Consider the following 11,424-nt stretch of genomic DNA (forward strand, 5'->3'; position numbering starts at 1 on the left):
TTTCCTCTTCTTCTTCTTCTTCTTCTTCTTCTTCTTCTTCTTCTTCTTCTTCTTCTTCTTCTTCTTCTTCTTCTTCTTCTTCTTTTTATAAAATAGAATCCTTTCCACAAGGAAGGATCTTTCCCAACTGTTTTCTCTTGCAGTCTTCCTAGGAGGGAGATCCCAGCCAGCCAGGGTCTCTGGGGATCTGGGGAGGGAGGATGAAGACCCTGGTCCCCTAATCCTGGATGGGGCAGTTTCTGGCCTCTAAGCTTGGAGGCTAAGGTCTTATCACCTTGTCAAGGTCTATATACCGCGACTTTCCTTGAGGAATGAGGGAAACAGGAATGTCAAATGTGTAAGTGGCCTTTCTGCTTCTAGCTTTCTTCACTCCATTCATAAAACTTCATCACAGAAAGGCGATTTAGCTTGTCCCAGCAGGATACTGAAAGCGGGTCCCTGTATCCAAGAAGAACTAAGAGGGTGGTGGTTTGGGACAGCCTCAAGGAACTCCATAGAACACCAGACCCTTGGCGTCTTCAATCTCATCTGTTTCCAGTCTCTCTTATTATGGATAAGAGAACTGAAGGGAAGGTACCTGCCGAAGACAGTCAGAGGCAGACTTGGAACCAAACACCAGGCCCCTGATTTCCAGTCAAACACTTTGACTCTGATACATTTTCACAGATCATTCCTGTGTTTTTACACCCAATTATTGAGTCCTTACTACTGTCCAGGTGCTGTGGGGGAAGGAGTGTGGAGGGAAGCGGAGACATGAAAACAACACAGTCCTTGCCTTCAAGGAGCTATTTTCCCTAGATCTGTGACTCCTGAGGAAATATAAAAACAAAAACTATGAGTCAGGCTCTCGCCCTATATTATCTTCTATAGGTGTGGATGGGGGAAGGGAGCAGGAAGTCCTTTTATTTCCTGAAGATTTTTAAGTTTGCCCTCCCTGATTCTGGGACCCTCTGGAGGCTGCAGGCAGAAGGAGGCCCGGCCAGACTGCAGAGGGGATGAAGATCGCAATGGCCAGATCATCCTCAGCAGGCCTGACAGGGGATGTGAACAGGGAGAGCATCTCCCTGTGGGAAGATGTGCCTCTGAGAAATTTCGTTACTTCATGGGCTCTCAAGACAGTTCCCTGAGGTGGGCAGATGCCCAGAGTTCTTATCCTCACTGTAGGAATGAGGAAACTGAGGTTTAGAAGCCTGGGTAATTGATGCCAGCGATTGGTAGCTGCCAACGGGGAGTTTTCTACCCTCGAAGGGTGGAAACTGAGCTAGGTTGGAGGGTGGTAATGAGCCCACTGTGAAGCCAGGGGTCAGCCACAGGAGTAAGCTACTCTTCCTAGATGCAGTCCACCCCCCCCCCCCATCGGTCCATTCTGCCACTCACAGAACTCTGCGTTCAAGAACTGGAAGCACTTTGCAGGCCTGAATGAGCTCATTCAACACACTCTTGCCAGAAGGAGAGAGAACTCCAAATGGAGGCTCTGTCCAGGGGCATCAGCATTCAGGCATATAATAGAAAGCCAGACCCAGCAGGCTCCCTACTTTGTCCTCCTGAACCAAGCAAAACTGGCCCCCTTTCATGAGGAAGAGGGCCACAGGATAAAGCCGAGGTACCTTCTGGCATCAATTCTTTCCTCAAAGAAATGGCTTAAACAGTCCAGAGGAGATAGACATCCCCCCCCCATACATACACTTCCTTGTCCCAAGGGCTATTTCCAGGGCAAAAACAAAAAGCAAAACAAAACAAAAACAAAAACAAAAAAAAAAAAAACCCAAAAGCAAGGAGATCAGTTTCTCCAGTCCCCCCGGTGCCAGGTTTGGATAGGAGAGAGGAGCTGAGTGAAGCCCACTCAGATTTTACCAGTGTCATGGAATCTTGGTGGAGACCGGGGTGCAAGGGAGTTCGGGAGACTCCCATCAGTGTTCCCGCAACCAGTAGGCAAGGTGTCTCAGAGCTGTCCCAGGTCGGGGTCAATGCCTGGTGGGTGGTAGAGGGTCAAGGTGCCTAGGTGCCTACCACAATCCAGGTCCCTCAAGTCCCTCCTAGCGTCACCCTGCAAGGAGGTGAGGAGTGGGGAGAGAGAGACCTGGCCAGAGCTCTAAAGGAGCTCAAGGACCTGTAGGGGGGGTCGGAGCTTCATCACTGCGAGGGCTCCCCCAGCTCTTTCCAGGTCACTGGGTGCCTAGTTCTGCGCCCCCAGACGGCTCCTTACCTGTCGCGCTGCGGACCGTCCCGCCTCCTCGCGGGGCTCGGGGACCGGGCATGGGCCGGTGAGCGACGGTGTCCCCCGCCTCGCAGCCGCGATGGAGCTTCCAAGAGAGCTCTCTGCTCCCGGCCGCGTCCCTGTCGCTGTCGCCGCCGCAGTTTCAGCACCGTGGACAGCTCCCGCCCGCCCGCCACCGCCCCGCGCGCCGGGCACGGTCCCGGGAGCCCCGCATCCCGGCCCCGCCGCCGCGGCTCTGCGCTCAGCCCCAGCCAGAGGCGGCTCCGCGCCGACTTCAGGGAGCGGCGAGGAGGGTCCCCGCCTCCCCGCCTCCCACCGCCACCGCCTCCCTCTCTCCTCCGTGCTCCCTTCCACGCTCCAGAATCAGCCCACCAGGCACTCCGGACCCAGCTCCCGGGAGGGGCGGGGCGGGGCGGGGCGGGAAGTCGGGGAGCCCGGAGGAGGCGGCGGTGGCGCGAGGGGCGCGCAGCTGGAACCGGCTTTTCTGCTTCCTGGGGCCAAACCCATTACCCCAACCCTTCTCCCTTGCCTCCTTCCGCGCCCCAGAAGAGATGCAGGCGGCCTTTGGGCTTCTTAGAGCATTTTGGAGCTCCTATACTCCCAAGCTCTGAGTTCTAATTATTGATCAGTCCTAAAAGGAGAAACGAACAAAAATCATTTATTGAATGCCTACTAAAATCCAGACACCATGCCAGGTTATTTATTTATTTAACCAAGGTAATCTCATTTAATTTTCTTAACAATTTACTAGGCACCCTCTGACTCCCAAATGTGGATGAGAATGCTGAGCTCAACACAGCTTAAATCTCTGGATTTGGTGATGTCGGTTCTGTGTTAGGAAGTACACAGGGTTCAAAGACCATGGGTCCAAGTTTTGGTGACAGCTTGTCCCACTCACTGTGTGACCCGGAGGATGTTACCAAACCCATCAAATCCTGCAGACAGAATCCACCTATGAGGGGTCATGTAAGGACATATGTAACACACTGGCAGCCAATAGGCCCAGTGGGTGAGCCATCTCGGCAGCTCTCCCAGGGGATGGCCTGAAATCTGACCATAGGGTTCTGGCTTCTATGTGTTCGCCTCTGTGCAGCTCTTTTTCTGTGCCCCCTTTTCGGCTTCTTTTTTATTTAGACTGGGGATAGCGCTCCCATGAGTCCTGTTAACAGATAAAGATACTTCTCACGCCCTCCCCTCTATTCACGGCATGTCTTGAGATTCTTTGCGGTACCCAGCGGTCAGGAGAAAAGCATATTCTCTTCAAAGAAAGGTAAGTAGGGCCAAGCAAAGGACACTCCAGAGTGGGGGTGGCTGAAGGACCCTGGGAACAAAAGTCTGCAGTGATCCCCTTATGGCCCATCCGAGGATGCCACAGAACACCCAATGGTGAGATGTGGGCCATCTAAGGCGGTTCCCTTTAGCGCCTAGCACACAGAGAAAGGGCCAGCACCTGGATCCCATGGTTAATGAGGAGATTGGGTCTCATCCCCTTCAAACTGGGCAGAGAGCTCTGGTGGCCAGGGCTCTGTCTCAAGTCTGGTATTAGTGGCCGACTTTCTTTTCCTGACATTGCCCACTAGAGTTATGCCAGGCAGGCTGTGGGGCCACCACACCCTCATGGCCCCCAAGGCCTTATGTCCTGTGTCACTTGGCTCACTTCTAGTCTCCCTATCATGGCACACAGGACCCCCTTACTTGGCCTTGGGCTCCCTTTTGTTGTTCCCTCCCCTGGTCTTGCTGAATGCCTGGGCAGCTTACTGAGTTACTAATCGGAAGGGTGATAATATTAATAAAGCTGATAAAGCAAAAGCAGCATATAAACTTCAAACACTGACGTTGGTAATTATGAGCTGTTGTCTGAGAGAGGCCTTTAGTTGGCAGTATGCCAAGGGCCACAGCCTGGGCTCCAGGGAACCTTAGGTGTTAGGCTTGCTTTGTCACAGACTGTAAGTACAGGCAGTCACCTAATCTTCCTGGGCCTTTGCCTCCTTAGAATTCTTTTTTATATTATTATTATTATTATTTGGTTTTTTTCGAGACAGGGTTTCTCTGTAGCTTTGGTGCCTGTCCTGGAACTAGCTTATAGACTAGGCTGGTCTCGAACTCACAGAGATCCACCTGCCTCTGCCTCCTGAGTGCTGGAATTAAAGGCCTGTGCCACCACCGCCCAGCTTGCTTCCTTAGAATTCTAAACCCCTCTGTAGCTTTGAAGTAATTGTAAGGAAAATCAGAATTGTATGAAATTTGTAGCGAGGAACAGTTGGCTAATGCAGCAAGAAGAACTTCTTCTAGGGAAATTACCTTTTAGTGCCTACAAGTTATAGGCAGGACTGAGTCTGTATTTCTGTAATTCTCCACTGGATTTTTCTTTTCCTTTTTTCTCTTTCTTTCTTTTCTTTCTTTTTTTAAAAAGGCAGTGTTTCTCTGTAGCTTTAGAGCCTGTCCTGGAACTAGTTCTTGTAGTCCAGGCTGGCCTCAAACTCACAGAGATCCACCTGCCTCTGCCTTCTGAGTGCTGGGATTAATGGTGTGTACCACCACCCAGCCTCCACTGGATTTTTCTATTTCTTCTCTATGTCCCTCCTTCCTTTTGCCATCACATGAGGTGATTAAATTCAGCACCTGAGAATGTAAAATATAAGTGCAAGTCCAGGTTTTCGAAGGAGCTACACTTCAGGGCTTTAGAAAGGTAGACAGGTTGGCCACTAATTCAACACATGGAGATAAACACTGCTACCATAAAGTCTATGAAAAGGGCTCTCTGCCTGGGGAAGTCCTAGGAGGCTTGCCAGAGGTAGAAACATCTGGGGTGAGTTTTATTAAAGAATGAGACATTCTCGGGGCTAGCTAGGGAGGCTGGAGTCATGAGGGGAGGGATGAGTCAGATGGAAAGATGACAATCCACCAAAGAGATAGATGGTGAGGATTTGAACAGGGCTAAGTCAGCGGGATGGGGAGCAAGGAATGGGCTTATGACACACAGGCAGAAAGAAGCAGCTGCCTGTGTGGAAGGACACAGAAGTCAGGAAATAACAGTGGGGTTTCCTCATTCTGTGAAGTTGATGCATTCTGCTGAGAGCCTCAGATTGAGGGTAGCAAACTCTACGCATGCTTTGGTGTGCTAGAATTTAGAAAATTCTAGAAAACCCAGAATTTCTAGGTTTTCACTATCATTTCTAATTAACTATTTTATTATTTATTTATTTACTTGTTTGTTTGTTTATGCCTTTTTGGGACAGGGTTTCTCTGTGTAGCCCTGGCTGTCCTGGAACTCACTCTATAGACCAGGCTGGCTTTGAACTCACAGAGATCCACTTGTCTCTCTCTCCCGAGTGATGGGGTCAAAGCCATGCACTACTATGCCTGGCATTTCACTCTTTCTTGAGTTCCAAGGAAATTTCTTTAAGCTAAAAATGTTTTTTCTTGGGCTGGGGAGAAAGTTCAGTGGGTTAAATGCTTGCTGTGTAAGCATGGGAACTTCAATTTGGATTCTCGGAACCTGAATAGAAAGTCAGTTATCGTGGCCTAGATCTCTAATCCCAGAGCTGGGAGCTGGAGGCTGGAGGGTCCTGGCAGAAATGGAGGTGGGACTCATCGGCCAGTCAGTCCAGCCAGGCCCAGTGAGATACTCAGAAAGAAAGAAAGAAAGAAAGAAAGAAAGAAAGAAAGAAAGAAAGAAAGAAAGAAAGAAAGACAAAAGAAGAAGGAAAGGAAGAAGGAAGGAAGGAAGGAAGGAAGGAAGGAAGGAAGGAAGGAAGGAAGGAAGGTAATAGAGAAAGATATCCAACATCTTGTGGTCTCGTGGTCTCTTTGGGCATACATGCTTGCACGCGCGTGTACACGCACATACACACACATGCCACCACCACCACCTACCTTTCCAACTTACCTTGTCTCTATGGAAAGGTAAATGCCCAGGAGAGGTGAGTGAAGTGGCACAGCTCTAAGGGTCTGGGAGGTGAGAGCAGGTGTCCTTACCGGGATGGGAGCAAGGTCCATAGGAGCCGGAGTAGTCACAGAGTGAGCATCTGGGAGGAGATGGCCCTGTGCCCTGCTCTCCTCCCGCCCCTAACAGTCCCCAGGAGAAATGCAGTTCTGTTGGGCTCTGATTCTGTTGGAGTCAGCTAATCTCTCTCCACCTGAGGACTGCCTTTCAGAAGCGCTTTCGCGCATAAATGCTAAGTTCTTTTTACAAGGGGGAGGGGGGTGATTTCTTCTCACCGGTTCCCTGGGGAATGTAAATCAGTACCAAATGTAAGGAAACCTGTGTCACTTGCTCTCCTATAAACCACACGTTCAAGGAGTTGCTCCCCTAAGGGGAAAGGCAAGCCCTGGCCCTGCCCAGTGAGCTTAGCTTCTCCTGAAGAGCTCATGGTCAAGGCCGTATGTGTCCCACAGGCCTGGGGTGATGAGAAGGACAGATTGGAAAAGGACAAGAACAATGGGCATTTGGGCTGTCGATTGACTGGCTAAGTCCTGTGCCCAGGGCAGGGCTCCAGAAGGACAGGTCTCCTAGGAGGTACATTTGTAGGTGCAAGCAGGTAGTTGGAACTAATTCTTGGCTCTGGCATTAGTAGAGAAAACTGGCAGCCCCACCGCTTCAGAGCCAAGCCCTGGGGTTAGAAGCAGACACCCAAGCCGTTGTGTCTGAAGTTTGTAGCTTAAACCTCTCATTTGGGGGCTTTGGAAGTCTGATACCAGCTGCTCACTTCCTCTCTCCATGGGAGATCATAAAACTGAAGCTGAGACCATTTCCTCTAGAAACACACAGATTCGTTACAGGGAAAGAAGATGGGTGGTGTGGGGTGTCTTAGTCCCAGGTCTGCCCAGTCCCCCGCTGTCCAGCCAAACAATGCTCACTCTAGCCCAGGGAAGGGGGTGCATGAGACAGTGCAACCCTGCAAGGTGGGAGAGGAGCACAGCGCGCAGTAACAGAGCCAGGGCAGCCTGTCGAGCTCAGACCTCCAGCACGCTCTCTGCCGTCCACAGGCTGCCTCGGGCTATGGAAGCGGTTGTTCGCTGGCAGAGAAGCTGTACTGTTGGCACTCTCACGCTTTTGCAGAGCAGAGATGCCTGTGTGAAGGCTTAGGGTGTTCACTGGGTGGAATGATCAGCCACCGGCTGACCAGAAGACCTGGCAGGGTGACACGGTAAGGGGGAGCAGGGATGCTTCTGATTTGCCTTGCACTCGGCAGTTTGAGACACATCTGTTCGGCCTCTATCTCATTTGATTTTCATCGACACACATCACTGACATGTCTACACGAGGCCCAGAAGTTCTAGAAGTTATTCTGAACTTGGAAAAATAGTCGAGATCAATACCAAGCTAAAGGAGATGAAAGGAGATGGATGTGTGGCTGCCCTCCCCTATGCCTGAAGCCAGAGCCTGGCAGATGTCTTTGACTTGACTGACAGCCTTCTTGGCCTCGGCCTTGAGCAGTGCTGAGTGGGCCTCAAACTCCTCTCCTAAAAGACCCTGACTGACACCCTCTGTGAAGGCTGACACCGGAGGAGCCAGGGCTACTCCTGTGTGAATGTGTGTACGTATGTGTGTGTGTTTGTATGTACGTACATGTGTGTATGTATGTGTGTGTATGTACATGTGTGTGCATGTGTGTATGTATGTGTACGTACGTGCGTGTGTATGTACGTACGTGTGTGTGTGCATGTGCACGTGTATATGTGTAGCCTTTATCTTGCCATGATCCACCTGCCTCTGCCTCCTACTTACTGACATTACAGGTTTATGCCATCAAGCCTGGTTTAGGCAGTTTTCAGATAAGGCTCACAAGTATTAAATCAATACGCCAGCACTAATACTTAGCGAAAGGTAAGCAAAGTTTGGAGTCAGTCTGTCTGATGTCAGACAGAGCTGATCTCTTCCTCATGATTCCTCTCACCCTCATCACGGTTGAGGGACTGGGACATTTAATGGAGCAGGAGGAGAAACAAGAGGAAACAACCTTGAAGTGTAGATGGCGCCTCTGGCCACACAGCCCAGTGAATGTGATGGCACAGGCCCCATACTTTCTACAAGGTCAGAAGCCTGTACCGGTCAGGGGTTTCCTTTTTCCTCTTTCTTTCTTTCTTTCTTTCTTTCTTTCTTTCTTTCTTTCTTCCTTCCTTCCTTCCTTCCTCCCTCCCTCCCTCCCTCCCTCCCTCCCTCCCTCTCCTTCCTTCCTTCCTTCCTTCCTTCCTTTCTTTCTTTCTTTCTTTCTTTCTTTCTTTCTTTCTTTTTCTTTTTTGAGATAGGGTTTCTCTGTATAGCCTATCCTGGAACTCCCTCTGTAGACCAGGCTGGCCTCAAACTCACAGAAATCTGCCTGCCTCTGCCTCCTGAGTGCTGGGATTGAAGACGTGAGTCAGCACCACCTGGCCTTTTTCTTAAAATGAGGTCTTACTATATAGCCCAGATTAGCCTTGCCTCAAATCTGTAATCCTCCTGCCTTAGCCTCTGAGAGCTAAGTGTGCCACTACATACAACAAGGCTGAGGACTGCATGTGTAAATAATACATATATTTGTACGTTGCACACGTGTGCATGTTCATGTACATGTGGAGGCCAGAGACCAAGTCTGAACGTTGTTTCTCAGGCATCACACAACTGGCCCTTTTGTTTTTGAGGCAGAGTCTCTCAGTGGCCTGAAGCTCAGAGCCTAGGCTAGGCTGTCTGGCCAGCAACCTTCCTGTCTCTGCCTCCTCAGCTCTGAGATTACAAACCCACGCTACTACAGTCAGCCTTTTTAGGTGCATTCTGAGAATTGAATCAGGTCCTCGTGGCCGGTACTTCACCGACGGAGTCAATTCCCCAAAACAAGGCTGTGCGTTTTCATGTACTTTCTTTGGGCCTTTTTCTATAATTTTCCCTGCACTTTTTGAATTTTCCCTTTGTGGGTTCCAGCCTTACTCTCCCAAGAGTGAAAGGAGAAGTCCAGGAGGAACTGTGGGGATCCACCTTAGGGCATGCCGGCTCTGAGTGAGTGACTGGCATGTTCCAGGCACTGTTCTGGCTGCTTGAGGTCAACCGGTTTATGGAGTTCTGACCGCCCTGGGAGGCGGGTCCTCTCATTTACCCCCATTGTGCAGAAGTGAGAGCAGAAACATCGCTTCTCCAAGGTTGTCTGGTACGTGAGGGCAGAGCCCAGACTTCAGCTCTACGGCTCCAATCTTCCACTCTACATCGTCCTGACTATGTAGATAGATAATGTGTGAAAGACCGACCACCATCTTTGTGTGGTGGCCCACACCTCTAGCCCTGGGACTCAGTGCGCAGAGGCAGGAGGATCTCTATGAGTCTGAGGCCAGCCTGGTCTACATAGTAAGTAGGACTTCATAGAGAGACACCCTGTCTCCAAAAAAAAGAAAAAAACCTATCAAGTAGTAACTCTTAGAACAGAAAATTTGGACCATATGTACAGTAAGTAGGGCAAGGGGCTTACATAGCTGGTTTGTTGCTGTTACTAATGTTTTGAGGTAGTATCTCACTACGAAGTCCAGGCTAGCCACAAACTTGAAATCCTCCTGCTTTTGGGTTTCCTGAGTATTGATTATAGATGGGATTTCACATATATATATATGTATATATATATTATATGATATATATATAATTGGGATTATAGATGTGCGCAACCTCACACAGCCATATGATTTTCAATTTTTATGAGACAAGGTCTTAAATGTAACTTGAGCTGGCCTGGGACCTGCAGCAACCCTCCCGCTGTGGTCTGAGTGCCAGGAGGAGAATCCAGGCCTGAGCCACCACAGCTGCCGCCGAGTGACATTTTACAAGTGGACAATGCCAGAGCTAGGTGTGGTGGGGCACACTTGCAATCCCAACACTCAGGAGGAGAAGACAAGGTGCAATACCCAAGAAACAAGGGGAGCAGGGGCAGGAGTAGACCCAGAGGATTTACAATACCATGAAGGAGCTGTTACTGTAAGTATGCAAATAACACCCCCCCCCAAAAAAAAACTTGGAGTAATGAAAACAATATCCCATTTAGAGGTTGTCCCTAACGGAAGCATTTACAGTTCATCTAAAATTTCCTTTTGATTCCTTTTTTCATTTTCTCCCTTCTCTGCAATAAGCCTGCACTACTTTAAAACTATCTTAAAGCTGAAATAAAAAAATAAATATTCAGTGAGTGGATGGTTGCTACACTAGGTACCCTTGAAGGACTCATCTCTTCTCTCAATATCTCCGCTTCCAGCAGGAACAACGATGGGGCTGGGAGGTGACCTCTACCTCTGGCCTGCCTCCGTGGGAGAATTATATTAATGAGGTCATGTTTCTAAAGGCTAATGCTCTCCTTATGGCCCTAGTGATCCTCATTGGAAAGAAATAAGGAAGGCGAAGAAGAAAGCAGTGGGGAGGAAGCAGAGTGGGAAACGTAAAGGCAGGGGAAAGGAGGAAGCAGAGGAGCTGGTGGGGAGGGGTGGGGAGGAAAGGCAACAGCCTGCAGAAGGGTCAGGGAGCTGGCAGAACAGAAAGTGAGGGAGTGGTGAGGCAAGATGAAGGGGGGAGGGGAGAGTGGGAGAAGAGAGATCATAGCAGACTGGTAAGAGATTTAATTTTTTTCATCTGCCACGGTTCCTGCTAAGCCGCAGTGCATTGCCCCAATATTACAGAAACCGCTTTTTTCTGCAGTTAAATGTTGCTTCCATTTAGGGAAAGCCTTTCCCAGGACTTGCGCCTCCAGTCCCTTTCCCAGCAGCCTGGCATCATTCCCCAGCCTTCCCTGTTCCAGCCAAGGTCCTTTCTGGACCATGGCCACTGCAGTTTGCCAGGACAACTAGATCCATGCTCGCGTGTCGCAGTTCCACCAGCCCAGACTGAGACCTTTGGTACCAACGGAGGGATGGAGGGATGGAGGGAGTCAGGAGATAAACACTGCCGTTGATGTGCAGCTGTCCCAGACCACAGTACACACAGGAGCTTCCAGGTTTGAAACAAAAACATTGAAAAGATGTCATGGAATGATGTGTGACCTTCAAGGGTCATTTTTTTGTTTGTTTGTTTGTTTTTTGTCTTTTGAGAAAGGTTTCTCTCTGTAACTATCCTGGAACTCGCTCTATAGACCAGGCTGGCCTTGAACTCAGAGACGTGCCTGACTCTGTCTCTTGAGTTCTGGGATTAAAAGTGTGTGCCATTAATGCCTGGCTTTCCTTTTTGAAGTCAATTGTAAAGTGAAAAATGAAGATCAGAG

At 49.7% G+C, this 11,424-nt stretch overlaps 1 protein-coding gene across 2 annotated transcripts in view; it reads right to left on the reverse strand.

Moving 5' to 3' along the window:
* The window catches only part of Syndig1l (synapse differentiation inducing 1 like), a 21,788-nt gene extending 19,149 nt beyond the window's left edge, over positions 1 to 2,639 (reverse strand). Inside the window, exon 1 of one of the 2 annotated variants that reach the window (XM_005343351.3) lies at positions 2,207 to 2,639. The gene's annotated coding sequence lies outside the window, so the exon portion shown is untranslated. Of the gene's footprint in view, positions 1 to 1,854; positions 1,995 to 2,206 lie in introns of those variants that run through there. The other variant, XM_026780087.1, reaches the window with a different exon arrangement.
* Positions 2,640 to 11,424: the final 8,785 nt, after the last annotated feature.

The sequence above is a fragment of the Microtus ochrogaster genome, chromosome 1 (genome assembly GCF_000317375.1).
Source record: "Microtus ochrogaster isolate Prairie Vole_2 chromosome 1, MicOch1.0, whole genome shotgun sequence".
Lineage (NCBI taxonomy): Eukaryota > Metazoa > Chordata > Mammalia > Rodentia > Cricetidae > Microtus > Microtus ochrogaster.